The sequence below is a fragment of the Ambystoma mexicanum genome, chromosome 4q (assembly GCF_040938575.1).
Source record: "Ambystoma mexicanum isolate Mex_15411 chromosome 4q, UKY_AmexF1_1, whole genome shotgun sequence".
In the NCBI taxonomy this organism is placed as follows: Eukaryota; Metazoa; Chordata; class Amphibia; order Caudata; family Ambystomatidae; genus Ambystoma; species Ambystoma mexicanum.
The window spans coordinates 38,861,933-38,875,317 of NC_090928.1; the positions used below are offsets into that span (position 1 = coordinate 38,861,933).

General features: G+C 44.8%; 1 protein-coding gene across 1 annotated transcript in view; it reads right to left on the bottom strand.

The window, feature by feature from the left end:
• LOC138468470 (protein unc-93 homolog A-like) overlaps nt 1-13,385 on the bottom strand; it is a 111,997-nt gene that overhangs the window by 3,415 nt on the left and 95,197 nt on the right. The gene's annotated exons all lie outside the window — the stretch shown is intronic.

The window sequence follows — 13,385 nt, forward strand, 5'->3', positions numbered from 1 at the left end:
AGAAGAAAAAAAAGAGGGAGGAGGGTGAGGGGAAGATGACAGCGGGAGGAGCCGCCCATCAGTCTTTCTGGAACGTGGCCTTGCATCAGCGGTTTCTGCCTGCGTTCCTAGCCACCTGATTGGCTGGTTTCCCCCACTCGGGTGCTAATATATGTTAAACACTACAACCTCCTCCCCGCCCTGTGCTGCCCACCTGTCAATGAAGATGCCAATGGAGATGCCAAATTAGCACTTGTAAAAATGCAATAGATGGCACAGCACAGGGAACATACACTTTCACCAGGTAGTTCACACATAATCCTTTTACTTGACATTAGGTACAGACTCTGCACTTGTGCGCAACAGGAACTGCTTCTGGAACACTAGTATTTTTAATATCATGCTTTTCATTGACACCATACTCATGTGCATCCTCTTCCAACACACCAGGTAGACATGCAGGGCTGGCCTTAGCAGCGCCAGCGTCCCGTACAGCAAAACAAGCATTCCCCCTGCCCCCCAGCACGCACCCGTGTTTATGCGGGGAGGGGATTATTCATAGGTGCCGATGCGAAAGCGTGGTGCATTTAATGTTAGTAGGGCGCCTGCCGCGCCTTCGCCTACCACGCCAGCTCGGGGGACACCAGGAAAGACTTCCCGAGCTGGCGTAGCAGGTGGCTAATGCCCCCTCCCCCCCGGGTGGTGCCCGGCAGCCCTGCCCTAGGGTCCTTCCTGCAGACACACCTCCGCAAAGCCATCCACACAACTACCACAACTGCAAACATTTCCCTCATCCTCTCTTTGCACACCTTCCACTGCTGCTTCACTCGACTTTTGCCAAAACACGCTATCCAAACACCACCAGGCACCGTCAATCAAATGCACACACCACTTGCCTGCCTTTGCTCTGGTTTTGGAAGGCACAACATTGCTAAGACTGCAATAATAAACCTGGCAATGTTCACCCTCATCACATCACCCACCTTCACATAGGTGGCCTGAAAAGTTGCATATTGTGTAACCCCATTCGGAGTTAACCTGTACACCTTGACAGCCTCTGTCAACACCTCTTTCCAATCCAAAAAATTAACTGATGCAACCTAACAAGCTCCTTCAAAAAGCAGTTATCAGGGACGTCATTTCACCAAAATGCCAGGGGTAGCGGAAGTGACATCACACGCCCCTTGACCTCTGATGACATCGAAGTGATGTTATTTGACCCCCAACCCGTCCAGTTGCATGGGGGAAGCGATGGAACACAACCTTTCAATCCTTGCTAAAAACAGGAAGTGGCATCACATAGCATTGTTTCTAAGTACACAGTGAAAAATATGGTTACGATATCACTGTAAAGTGATACACATTTCATACAAGAATGGATCACCACATGCACCATTAATATCAGCGCGTATAGGCCCATTTACCAAATTACTGTGAATGCAAGCAGACGTCCAAGGGCAAACAATAATGATGTGTTATTATATAGCACTTACGCTTAAGCACTTCATATGGAACAAATATACATACACTATCAACCAAACCTGTGTTGGTGCTCATTTATCAACCTCAGCAGGATGAAAGGCTGAGTTAACCTTGCCGGGAGCCGAACCTGCAACCTGCAGATCTCACGCTCATTGCAGCAGCAATCACTCAACCCAATGAACTAACTTGACGGCTATAGCTATCAGAAAACCAGCCACTCCAGAAACAAAGAGCCACATGCTGCTGGCCCAAAGAGCCACATGCTGCTGGCCACAGTGCAGGATCCTCTTAATAGAAAAAAAAATAGATTGTTTTTGTTATGGGGTAGCAAGGGAGACCACAGGGGTAGCGAGGGAGAACGCAGGGGTCGACCCCTGGTGACCTCTAAATGACGTCCCTGCGGTTATCCCTTACAAACATATCATTGGTTTTCCGCTCGTAAAATGCTGTCGCATGATGCTTAATGGCCGAATTTAATTAAAATGTTGCCATTTCCTGTGACAATAATTGCCCTCCACTGTCACTGACTATTCATCAAGAAGCAAGCACCCTGCCTGCTTAACCCTTTCCACATAACATCAATGACCTTTTCAAGAGGTATTGACTCAACATTGAAAACGCCACCTATTTAGAGAAATAGTCCACCATGACCAAAAGGAACCAACTCCTAAATAACCCCATTATTATTATTATGTGGGTATTTATTGAGTACAGACCCAGCTTTGGGAAGCAACGGAGTGCTTTACAATCATACAGGGAAGAATAAGGTCGGAGAGCAAAGAAACAAGGGAGATGGCATCTAACACCAGGCGAGGGAGGGCAATAGTCAGCAATGGAGCTTCATGTAACCAGGGGAGGAAAAAGTTGGGATCAATTTGCCCAGTCTCAGGTAAGGTGGGGAGTGGACCTCGGTGTTAGGGAGGAGCCATTCCTTAAAGAGGAGTTGCCTTGAGCTCCTTCCTGAACTGCAGAAGTGAGGGGGTGAGTCGGATGTTGATGAGGAGGAAATTCCAGTCTCTTGGGGCGTAGACAGAAAAGGCCTGTCTTCTGTGTTTTTCCTTCCTGCACCAGCAGAGTTCAAGTCTGCACATGCCCTTACTTCTGATGCATCGCAGGCCACTGGAGATGCTTCAGGGTGAGAGCCAGTGCTTTAAGTGGAATAAGAAATCAAGGGGCAGTTCTAATGCGTCGTGATGTAATATTTGGGGGTGGGTCCTGCAAAGGGTCTTCCGCAGACTGAAATCCCAAGTAGCTAATAAAGTGTTAAAAGAGTTGTGGGTTGTGTAATTAAAGGAGTGACCTAAGAGCGCCGATTGAGTTTACATATGTGCAATGAAAGGGCAGCAATGCTGGCTTAAAAGGTGTATTTAAATATGGTTAATGTGTGTACACATTTTGACCAAAATAAATACAAATATGAAACAGAACATCAAATCAAAAGGGGTCAGTACACCATGCAATTCCCACAGTTCTTCTGAAAGAAATCCTTTATTTATACATAATATTTAAAGTCATTCTAATGATTATATTTTAATACAATGTGTGGCAACAATCAAACAATGTATTATCTAATAATTTCCCTTTCCTATTGGAAAATTACCTAATTTCACATGTCTTTCACTGATGTTGTGATTCTAAATATTACTGAAGGTGTCATCTACTGGCAAAGAACAATATTGCTCCTCATATTTGTAAAGGAATTTGGCGAGAGAGGTCAGTTTGGAGAGCCCAATATCTGAACACTGATTAGGCTATTGACTAAATGTCCCTTGTGGGCCTAGATCTAGCAGTCACCACCTATCCGAAACCTATGGTCACCCCACAGGGGCCTGTCAGAATCCGTTGCGAGGGCCCGATTCTCATCTTGGCGCAGTGAGCATGCTTAATAGCACGACTCACTGCGCCATTTCTTAATGCCCAGGCACCACTGCTATTCTCATGTGGTTCTGGGCGTTTTCGCAAAGCACAACAGTGCTTTCGCTGTAATCCGCCTGTTTCTAATGGAAACAGGTGGATTGCAGAATCTCGGCAACATTTTCATTAAATAACGAGGGAATCGTTATTTAACGAAAATGCTGCCGAGAACACAGTTCCTATACACCAAAGTGAGAAGCTTCAGCATTGCAGGATGTTGAAGCTGCTTACTGTGGTGTATAGGAAAGTGTTCATATACACCCGTGTGGTGTATATGAACACTTTCATTTAAAACGAGCAGCTTCAACGTTGCATTCTGCAACGTTGAAGCTGCTGGCTTTGGTGTAAATGAAAGTGTTCATATACACTTGTGCGGTGTATATAAACACTTTAATTTACACCAAAGCGAGCAGCTTCAATGTTGCATTCAGATCCAGGCTGCAGAGCAGAGCATTCTGCAACGTTGAAGCTGCTTGCTTTGGTGTACATGAAAGTGCCCATATACAACACGGGTGTATAGACACTTCCATTTACACCAAACAAGGCTTCTTGTGGCACTCCTCCAGTTTAACGGCACCAAAAGGGTACCGTAAATGTGCGCTAGTTTAGCTTTAGCGCACATATTAAACTGGAGGAGTCCACAAGAATAGGCTTCCAAAACGCCAGTTTACGAATGTGGCGGTTGATAGGTTGGTTTCCAACCCATCCTAGCAACCGCCACATGTATTTACGAAAGTGGCGCATTCCTTCCGACTTCGGAAGAATGCGCCACCTTCAGAATAGGTCATAAGAACCAAAAAGGTTGTTAAGCCTTTTAACGTCCTTTTCGGTACTTAACACCTACATGAGAATCGGGCCCTGACTGCCCTCAGCATACGCTGAAAGCCATTTCTCCATGACAATAACAGTTTGGATACTACCAATCCGCTCCACCTCAAACCGCTTTCTCCATCATCACAACTGTCATCCCTCAGTGGCAAATGAGAAAGAATATTCTAAACATATTCCCTAAACTGGAAACATACTCCACCACTAATCTGAATGTCTGTACATCCACAATAAATCTCGCAGTTCTTGGGGTGCCTGACCACTTAATCAGATCCAGACTTCGTAACGGAGCGGCAGTAGCGTGCAGGAGGAGCCCCAGTACTCAACAGTCAGCGGCTGATGACCACTTAATCAGATCCAGGCAGAAGGAACCACAGCCCTCCCCATCGAGCGTCTGACCGCTTAATCAGATCCAGACTCCGTAGCGGAGCGACAACAGGAGAGGCAGCTCATGTAGTCGGTGCGGGCTGCAGAGGCCATCATGCCTTACAATGGAGAGCCACAACCATGGCTTTCCCCCTACCCCATCAAGGTGAAGATTTGTGCTATGGAGGGAGTTGTTTGCAGTCACCTGCCAGTAAAATCAAGTGCGTAAAATACAAGTACCAGAATCCTCAGAGTCAATTAACTTGCCACACCTGAAAAAGAAATGCAGACACGCTTGAAAAAGCAAAGAAATTCAGCCTCCCTGAAGATTGATGGAGTCATGAAAACGTGCGTTTGGAGGAGAAGCTAATGACTGGTAACAGAGCGCCTGCCTTACCAACTTTTAAACTCAGTGGCAAATGAGAAAGAATATCCTAAACATATTCCGTAAACTGGAAACATACTCCACCACTAATCTGAATGTCTGTACATCCACAATAAATCTCGCAGTTCTTGGGGTGCCTGACCACTTAATCAGATCCAGACTTCGTAACGGAGCGGCAGTAGGGTGCAGGAGCAGCCCCAGTACTCAACAGTCTGCGTCTGATGACCACTTAATCAGATCCAGGCTGCTGAGCAGAGCCGAGTGGTAGTGGTGGACCCACTCCATGCAGGTGCAGAAGGACCCACAGCCCTCCCCATCGAGCGTCTGACCACTTAATCAGAGCCAGACTCCGGAGCGGAGCGGCAACAGGGTAGGCAGCTCATGTAGTCGGTGCGGGCTGCAGAGCTGCTGGCTGACCGAGGCCATCTAGTGAGCATGTTTGCTTTCTTGTTGCTATCGAGTAGTGATCAGGGAGCTTTTGTGCTTATGCAGTTACGAAGTTGCAAAGCCAGTGCGACTTGTTTATCAGACCATTTCAACACTTTGAGCAACCTGTTAATTGAAGGATGAGCTGTAGCCAAGTGCAGAGAGGCCGAATCTGTGTTCTTGTACAACGAGATGTCGCCACAAAATCTTAAAGAGTAAACGTGTGTTCCCAAATTTGAGCAGGGTTTGCAGCGAAGACTATTGTAAATACCCTTCTGACTGAAGTCTGAAGGTGTTGTTGAGAACTTTCAGTTGATCACCTCCTGAGCAGTACATAAGAACAGCATTACTAGATAATTCCACCAGCTTTGGGAATGAGGAGTTGAATTAAGCGTGCCTTGTAAGCTATCGGGCTTTTCCAAACAGCATCAGTTGATGGTAGTGGCGCGGTCTGGTGGTCAATCTCTTATGCTCATACTTGCATCGACTCTTCTCTTTCATCTTCTCTGACTGTTAATTCGTAAAGTAGTTTTGAACCCTTACATGATTATGTTACTTAACTTTTGGAGGTTCTATTTGGACTGGGATTTGGAAAGGTGATTATAGTTACTGAACCTTTTGTGTTTTTACAAGTTATAGGCGTGTTAAGCATTGATGTAGATTTTGATTGACGTGTATTGTATTTATTGTAACATGTATTTATTTACATTTTCTTTTTTTAAAATTCATCGTCATCCTTATTATTAATATTACTATAACCTTAGTATGAGGAGCCTGAAGCCTTGAATAAATGAATAAATGATCTCCATAAAGTAAAGGGAGCACATTTGTTGAGCTAACTGTCCCTATCAAAGACATTCATAATTTGATAAAAGAGAGTTAGACCAGGGCTTTAAGTGTACTGGGACTCGCTAGCCCTAACCTGCTCCGAGCCCCTCGCATCTCTCATGTGTATTGCATGTGCACTGAAGAGTGAGAATCATTTGAAAAAATGAAAAGCTCACCTCACATTCCCACCTGCTGGCTGACGAGGGGCGAGAGGGAGGTGATTGCTTCGGGCAAGTGGTCAGCGCCCCAATTAGGAAACAAATGGTGGGACTGGCTCAATGTGCCAACCTTCTGTCATGCAAAGAGCCTACCAGCTGGAAACAGGCTCTGCAGACCATATCAGGGAGGGCTTTACACAAAATCCACGTTCGTTTTAATAAAACAGGGCAGCGATGCACCCAAACATAAAACAAATAATGTGTTCATGAATCGGATCATGGAAGACGAGAGGGTTCATGCATCTGTTTAATAATGAAGATGAAGGTCTGGGGTCCTATGAGGTTCTGTGCCTCCAAGAGACGTAGTTGCGACCCAGACCAGTCTGGACGCGTGTGTATGGTATTTGAACCAAGCAAAGAAAGGATTGGCAGGAAGACACTACTCAGGCCTATTGACACCTATACACATTTGCACTGGGACAGTAGTAAGAGAAGTGGTTAATCCCAACCCCTTCATCCAAATGGTGATCCTAGAGAGAGCCAGGTCCGATCAAGAGAACCTATGTGTGGGGAAGATGTGTTCCTATATGCGGATGGCCTAGTCATTATTGATCAGACTCCAGTAGAGCTGCAGCATAGGTTAATACAAATGTATGAAATACGTAGCTGAAAATGCCTTGAAAGTGAATACTAAGAAATCTAAAATCTTAATCCTGACTGCAGCACAAAGGAAGGCTAATGGTAGATTTAAGTGGATTGTAGGTGGTGAGACCAAGTTACTTTAGACTCGATTTTATACCTGGGGGTGGTGGTAAACCAGAGTATAAACGAGAAAGTGTGGTATCTGACGCTTAGATCTAAAGTTAAGAGGTTGGCGGCGCTTGGGGTAGCTTTGTACATTCGATCCAGAAAATAAAGAATCATTCCCATGCTGACCTTTTATAAACAGAAGGTTATACCTATCTTAACCTATGGAGCAGAAGCACTGCTAACTCCTGCCTGGCAAACCTGGGATATACTGGAGGGATTCTTTTGGAGGAGGAAGTATTGAGATTACCCAAGGGTCTACCAATAGCATCCATTAGGTATGAATTAGGGCTACAATCAATGGAGTCCATTGTGCTTTGGAAATCCATCTCTAATTAAGAAATGTACGAAACCAGATCATCTCCCACCTTTTGAGATTATAACAAACATAAGTATAGTGACGGCAGATTGGTTTTTGGATAAATGGCAAAGGGGGGTGTTAGCTGGTTAGACGCTGTGGAAGCATCGACTGATATGCTAATAATGAACCCAGAACTGATTAAGAAAAAAAATACAGAAACAGTATTGGATAGATAAACAAGCTAAAATAACTAAATATAGACTATCTTTAAACCTTAATCACAAAAGGAGAGTGGTTAATCAACTGCCAGTGTAGTTGTCCAAATGTTCACCCCCTCACTATCGTGACCCGTTTTTGAGATTTTGGCTAAATATCCTTCCAACTGGAGAGGTCTTGGAATTTCATAAGCAGCTCCTGCAGACTCGATGTAAGTGTCGATATTGTGGAGTAATTGGTCGAAGGGAATCCTTAAAACATCCCGTGGTGGCTTACAGAGGCTTAACTGAGTTGAGAACCCTATACCCAACACATTTAACCACAGAGGTAAACACCCTATTGGCTTCAGAATGGTGGGACATGTTTCTGATAGGGACAAGCCAAACTGATTCTTGCAACAATTACATATATGGGATTGGTGGCTAAATTGGAATGGGGGGATGGTGTATAAGATACACTTTTCAGATTTATTTTTAGTGAGGTGGGTGTCATTTTTATTTTGTAATTCTTCTCTTTTTTAAGGAACGTTCTGTAATTGATAAAGATGGAATTGTCATATGTGAGAGTATTGTAAATGAGTTGGATGTTTTTGAAAGGTTTGTAATAAACCAATAAAAAGCATGAAAAAAATTATGTGTGCATTTGTGAAAAAAAAGAAAACAATGGAAAATTCAACCTGATGAGAGAACAAAAAGCCTATGGTGCTCATGTGTCGCACTCCAACCGCGCACGTGCATGCACACACGCACACACACACGAGAGTGTACATCTTGCACCAGAATCAGGGGTGTATCCAGCATTGAAAGAGTGTTGGAGGGGGGCGCGAGCCACAAAAAAAGCCCTGCTGCTTTTCCCCCCAAATGCAAATTGGGAAAATGAATGCTAAACTGACATATAATCGTTCCTACCACCCTCCCCCATATGATGGAGGGTGGCGCGCATGCTGCAACTAGAATGCTACTTTCTCAAGACCCTGGGAACCTTCACTAGTCTGACTTAGAAAGAAGTCAGATCATTTCTTTCTGGATTTGGATGCACTCCGACTCCAGAAAGAAATTGCCTGACTTGTTTCTGAGGTCAGATTAGTGAATGCGCGCAGGACTGAAGCTGAAGACAGAGCATTGTATGGTTGCGTGGGTCCTGCACCGCTCCAGGCTGCAGCGGCCCAGAGCGGGTGGGACACGGACACCTGTTTGCGTGTGCTCCTGCTTGAATGGCAGCACCCTCATTGTTATGGTGACCAACTTTACAAAATGGTATTGCATCAGAAGCGCCTTGCAGTGTGCGCGATTCCATACAGCAGCATCCGCACCCCCCACAACCCCATCAACCAATAGTTTGGTAACATTAGTGGCAGGTGGCATTCCAACACCTGCAGGACCATTACAGATAAAGGAAAGTCATCTATTAGAGCCTCTGTGGGGCAGAATACATGCAAATCTCCTCATTTGCATATGGATTGCACCAACAGAAGTGACTTCACAGAAAGGGACATTACAAGGAACATCATCAGTCTTTGATACTTGGAGGCCCCACGGAAATGACTTTAGAATAAGTTGCCATAAGTAAGCCAAGTGGCAAATAGCATTATGGTGCAAAATACCTGAATTGCACTATTATTATACATGGAGCAACTCCATAGTCATTGGGATTTCTTTTTTTTATAATAGCATGATATATTAACACAAGCTATGAAGTGAATCACTTCCAGGACTGCAGGTAAGACACAGTGTGATTAAATGATTTGCGCAGGATCACAAACTTTGTTTACATGGTGAAACCGTGATGTGGCCAATCTAAGCAACTGAACAAATCTTCCCTGGTCTTGTTGATAGAAATATTTATTAAGGTTTTGCTTTGAATTTCATGTGCGTAAATAATGCTTTATTTATAGCAATGTCTTGGAAGCAAATCACATTATATAATAAAGTAGCGTTTCATAATAAACTAACTTTAAACTATAAACATCATCATTGAAATATGTTGAGCAATAAGTGTATGACTTTATTTGTATTGTCCCATCCTGCATGCAACGTCACAATAGCATCATGTAGATTCATGTGAGCCTAACAAATCCCCCGTGGGTTTTGAAGCAATAGTGATTATTTCATAAAGCATGCAGCATAATGCACTCTTCTCACTTCTGATCACCCCATTCACATTTCTTAAGGGACAAAAGTCCCTGCTAATAGTAACCCCTCCTCCTTATCAGTGTCTAACGGCTCTCATTGTAATGCTCTGTTGACACAGAGCAACGTGAAAGGCTCCTGGGAGAGCCGCTCTGCTGCCCATAGCTCGAACAATGAGGGTGCCGAATGGGAGGTGTCCTATTGCCAGGCAACGAAGGTGCTGAGCAGGAACTCCTGCTCGGCACCCTCACTATCCTGCCAATGTCCCAGTCTGGCTCTGAAAACAGCCCCTCGGGGGCAGGGTGCCCCGGCCCTTGCTCAGTACACCACAGACCAGAATCCCGCCAATGCACAGGAATTCTGACTTTAGCACAGCGCATCCGATGAAGTTATATTATACCATGGGCAAGCACAGCACACAAAAAAGGCAGCTCCTGTTTAGTGAACGGAAAACTGGCCCCAGCTCTGTTGTTTCCCTTCGCTAAGAGCTTCCTGCAGCTATGCCCTTAGACACCAGTGCACTGGCAATAGCACAAACCAAATGCAGAAGGATTACATGAATACGGGATATATGCAGCTGGGCGGGGTACAGGGCTGGAGAGGAGGCTAACAAAGGCTTTCCCCAATTTTGTTTCAGGGGGCAATTAGCATTTGAAAAAAAAACAGTTAATTGTTTTCCACCTGTGTGCAGGAGGCTCCACATGGTCCTCCCCAAGATGCACTGTCAAGGAGCTTTTGTCCTGTGAATGGTGGTACATTAAGTATGTAAAGAGGTGCAGCATAGGTACCCCCTGGTTCCAGTATGACAGACATGAACGGGGCATATCACTATTGGCATCTGCCCCACACCCTCATACCACCAAAGTGACAGACACCGCTCATGGAAGCAGCTCTACAGACCATAACCGGATGAAGAGGTGACATGGCTGAACACACACACACGTAGATGCGCTAGACAAGAAGCACACATGCATCCCTGCACGAAGCTACGCAGACACTTAGGCCAAACTGCTTTTAGACACGAAGAACATGTTTAAAGTCACTAAGGTAGAGATCACATACACTCTATCTCTCCTATGCGGAAATGCTAATCACACAAGACTACATATAACTGCTTTCTTGATGCAGAACGCAACTAAACTCAGTGGCCATGTAAACCAAGATGGAATACAGAGCCATGCTGGATGAATGAGAACTATCGAGAAGCATTAACTCTGCAGCGATAAAGATTCAGTCCTGCTGAGACAGCGAAAAGAAGCACCGCTCACACAACAAGTGCACAGTGCCAAGGTCATCATGAGAAGGCAGATGTGAGCCAGAACTGGAAAAGCACAGACAGTAAGCAAAACCCAGGCGACAGACATAACTCTAGCTGAATAAACAAAGAAACAAATGTTGCAGAACTATCAGGTTCTCAGCAGCTTACACCTGACACAGAGGAGGAGACATCCTGAACAAGTCCCCGCCAACTAAAATCCTCACAAATTACTGAGCAGGATAATCCAAATTATGGTCCCTGCACACGTGACTTGCAGTGGCAGAGAATTCCTATTCAGAGACTCTCGTTCCCATCCATGTCAGTGAGACAAAAGATACAATACAGTATGAAGTTGAGAGCTTGTGGCCAGGGGAGTCAGAGAGTGGTAACCTTATTGGGACAAGGTGGCACTCTGAGGCCCTTCTCGCCATCCCCTCCTCCCCATCCCCTCCTCCCCCCATTGTGCTTATGTGATGGTAACCTCCAAGGCATCAAGGCTGAGAAAGCCCACACTGGTCGATCCCTACCCATCTTTAACGCTTGCTTACACTTTGTTGCAGTAGCCACTCAGAACACTATAGCACGACATAATTTCACTTGCAACATTTAGGAGGTGGTCACAGGTGGAGCTATCAGAAGCTTGTGGCCAATGCGAGCACTAACCCCACATAGTTTATATATGTAGCCTACCTCACTAACCAATCCCATCCCACTTTAGGTTTGTGAAATATATCATTTGTTTTTGACGTCACATCTGAGTAAATATGACAAGCCTGTAACCAGCCGAGTGCGCATTGGAAATCCTGAGATGTCGCTGTGTATCCCTACTGTTTTTTCTTAGATCTCATTATTAGAGCAGTGGATTTGTCATGTTTCTGGACTTCTCTGTTTCTTGGGTGTGGTGATTTCCCGTGGACTAGACCTGCTTGATCTTATTTGACTGCAACTAATTCTTTCAAATTGAAACAAAGGAGAAACATTGAGCAGAAAGATTTGTGACATTAATTATAACACTAGCACTGCTGAGCCCCTCTTGGGTTAGCAAAGAGCACACCGATTATCTACAAGTAGCAACACCTTTCCAATCGTGATCAGACAGGCTTGCGCCTGCCGCACCTAGGTAACGCATAGTCATCCTTCCCTCCCCGTGCTAGATTCCCCCCTCAACTTCTCATTCATCATAAAGCACTGATAGTTCCTAATCTTGACATGGCCAACTCAGCCATTCCTTTGTCTGAATTTGATAATTTGGATTTAAACACTGTTGATAGTAACAGTTACCGTGGAACAAAGCAACGTACCCGCAAAAAAGAGTTATAAGACTAACATATCATCAAACCCCAGATAAATGTGTTTGCAATAAATACTATTTGAGACCATGCTGAGCTACTCAAAGTACATGTTTGCAGGGTCGTGGTATGTTGTTTGGGTCAGGTGGCACCCCCTTTAGGCCGTGCCCATCACTGTTGGGGTCACACCCAACATTTAGTTCACATTCCCTTTTGAGAGCCACCCCCATTTTGCATTCCACCTAAAGCACTGGTGAGACCCTTTTGTTTTATCTCAATGATTGTGCAAGCTCTACTAGAACTGCTTGCTTAGGGTCTACTGCTTCGAACTGTGTGATTAATCAGGGAATATCCCTCATGAAAGCTGATCATGACGACCTTAAGAAAATATCATGTGCCGGCCAGCAACCATCCAAGGAGCCTCTTAGTGGGCTGCCCTTAATTAAACTGCCTAGGACCGCAACACAAATAGGTGGTCGCAATTTCATTGTTCCGGTACAAGTTTACCTCTGGTTGCCGACTGAAGCTTTAGATACCCGGCAAACTGAGGTTTTTGCCGAACCAGTCAGCAAAGGGAATGGCAGACACTACCAGTGTAAATGCACATACGAGTGAAACGTAGGCACTGGCAAGTGATTTCAAAAATGTAATAGAAGTTATTGAAGTTCATAAGAACGTAGCAATCACTAATAGATACTCTCGTTTATTGGTTTTGATGCTTTCTGGTGGTGTAAGCCACCAATTGTCACCAAAACAATTGCAACTACAAGAAAGAAAGGGGTTCTAAGAAGCAGTGTTTGTGGTTGGCATGACAACTGGAAATGCTGTGGCATACAATAGCCAATGCACTAAGTGTTCATTTTTGTTGTACAATGTGGGTGTTATCCAATAGCGGCTTGTTTAACATCTTTTCTCCCAATGAAGAGTACTGTCACATGTCACATGTCTGTGTGACTTTCAACTGGAGCGCACAGTGATCTGTTCACGAGAAGGAGAGTGAGGCAGGCCTTCTCGTAACT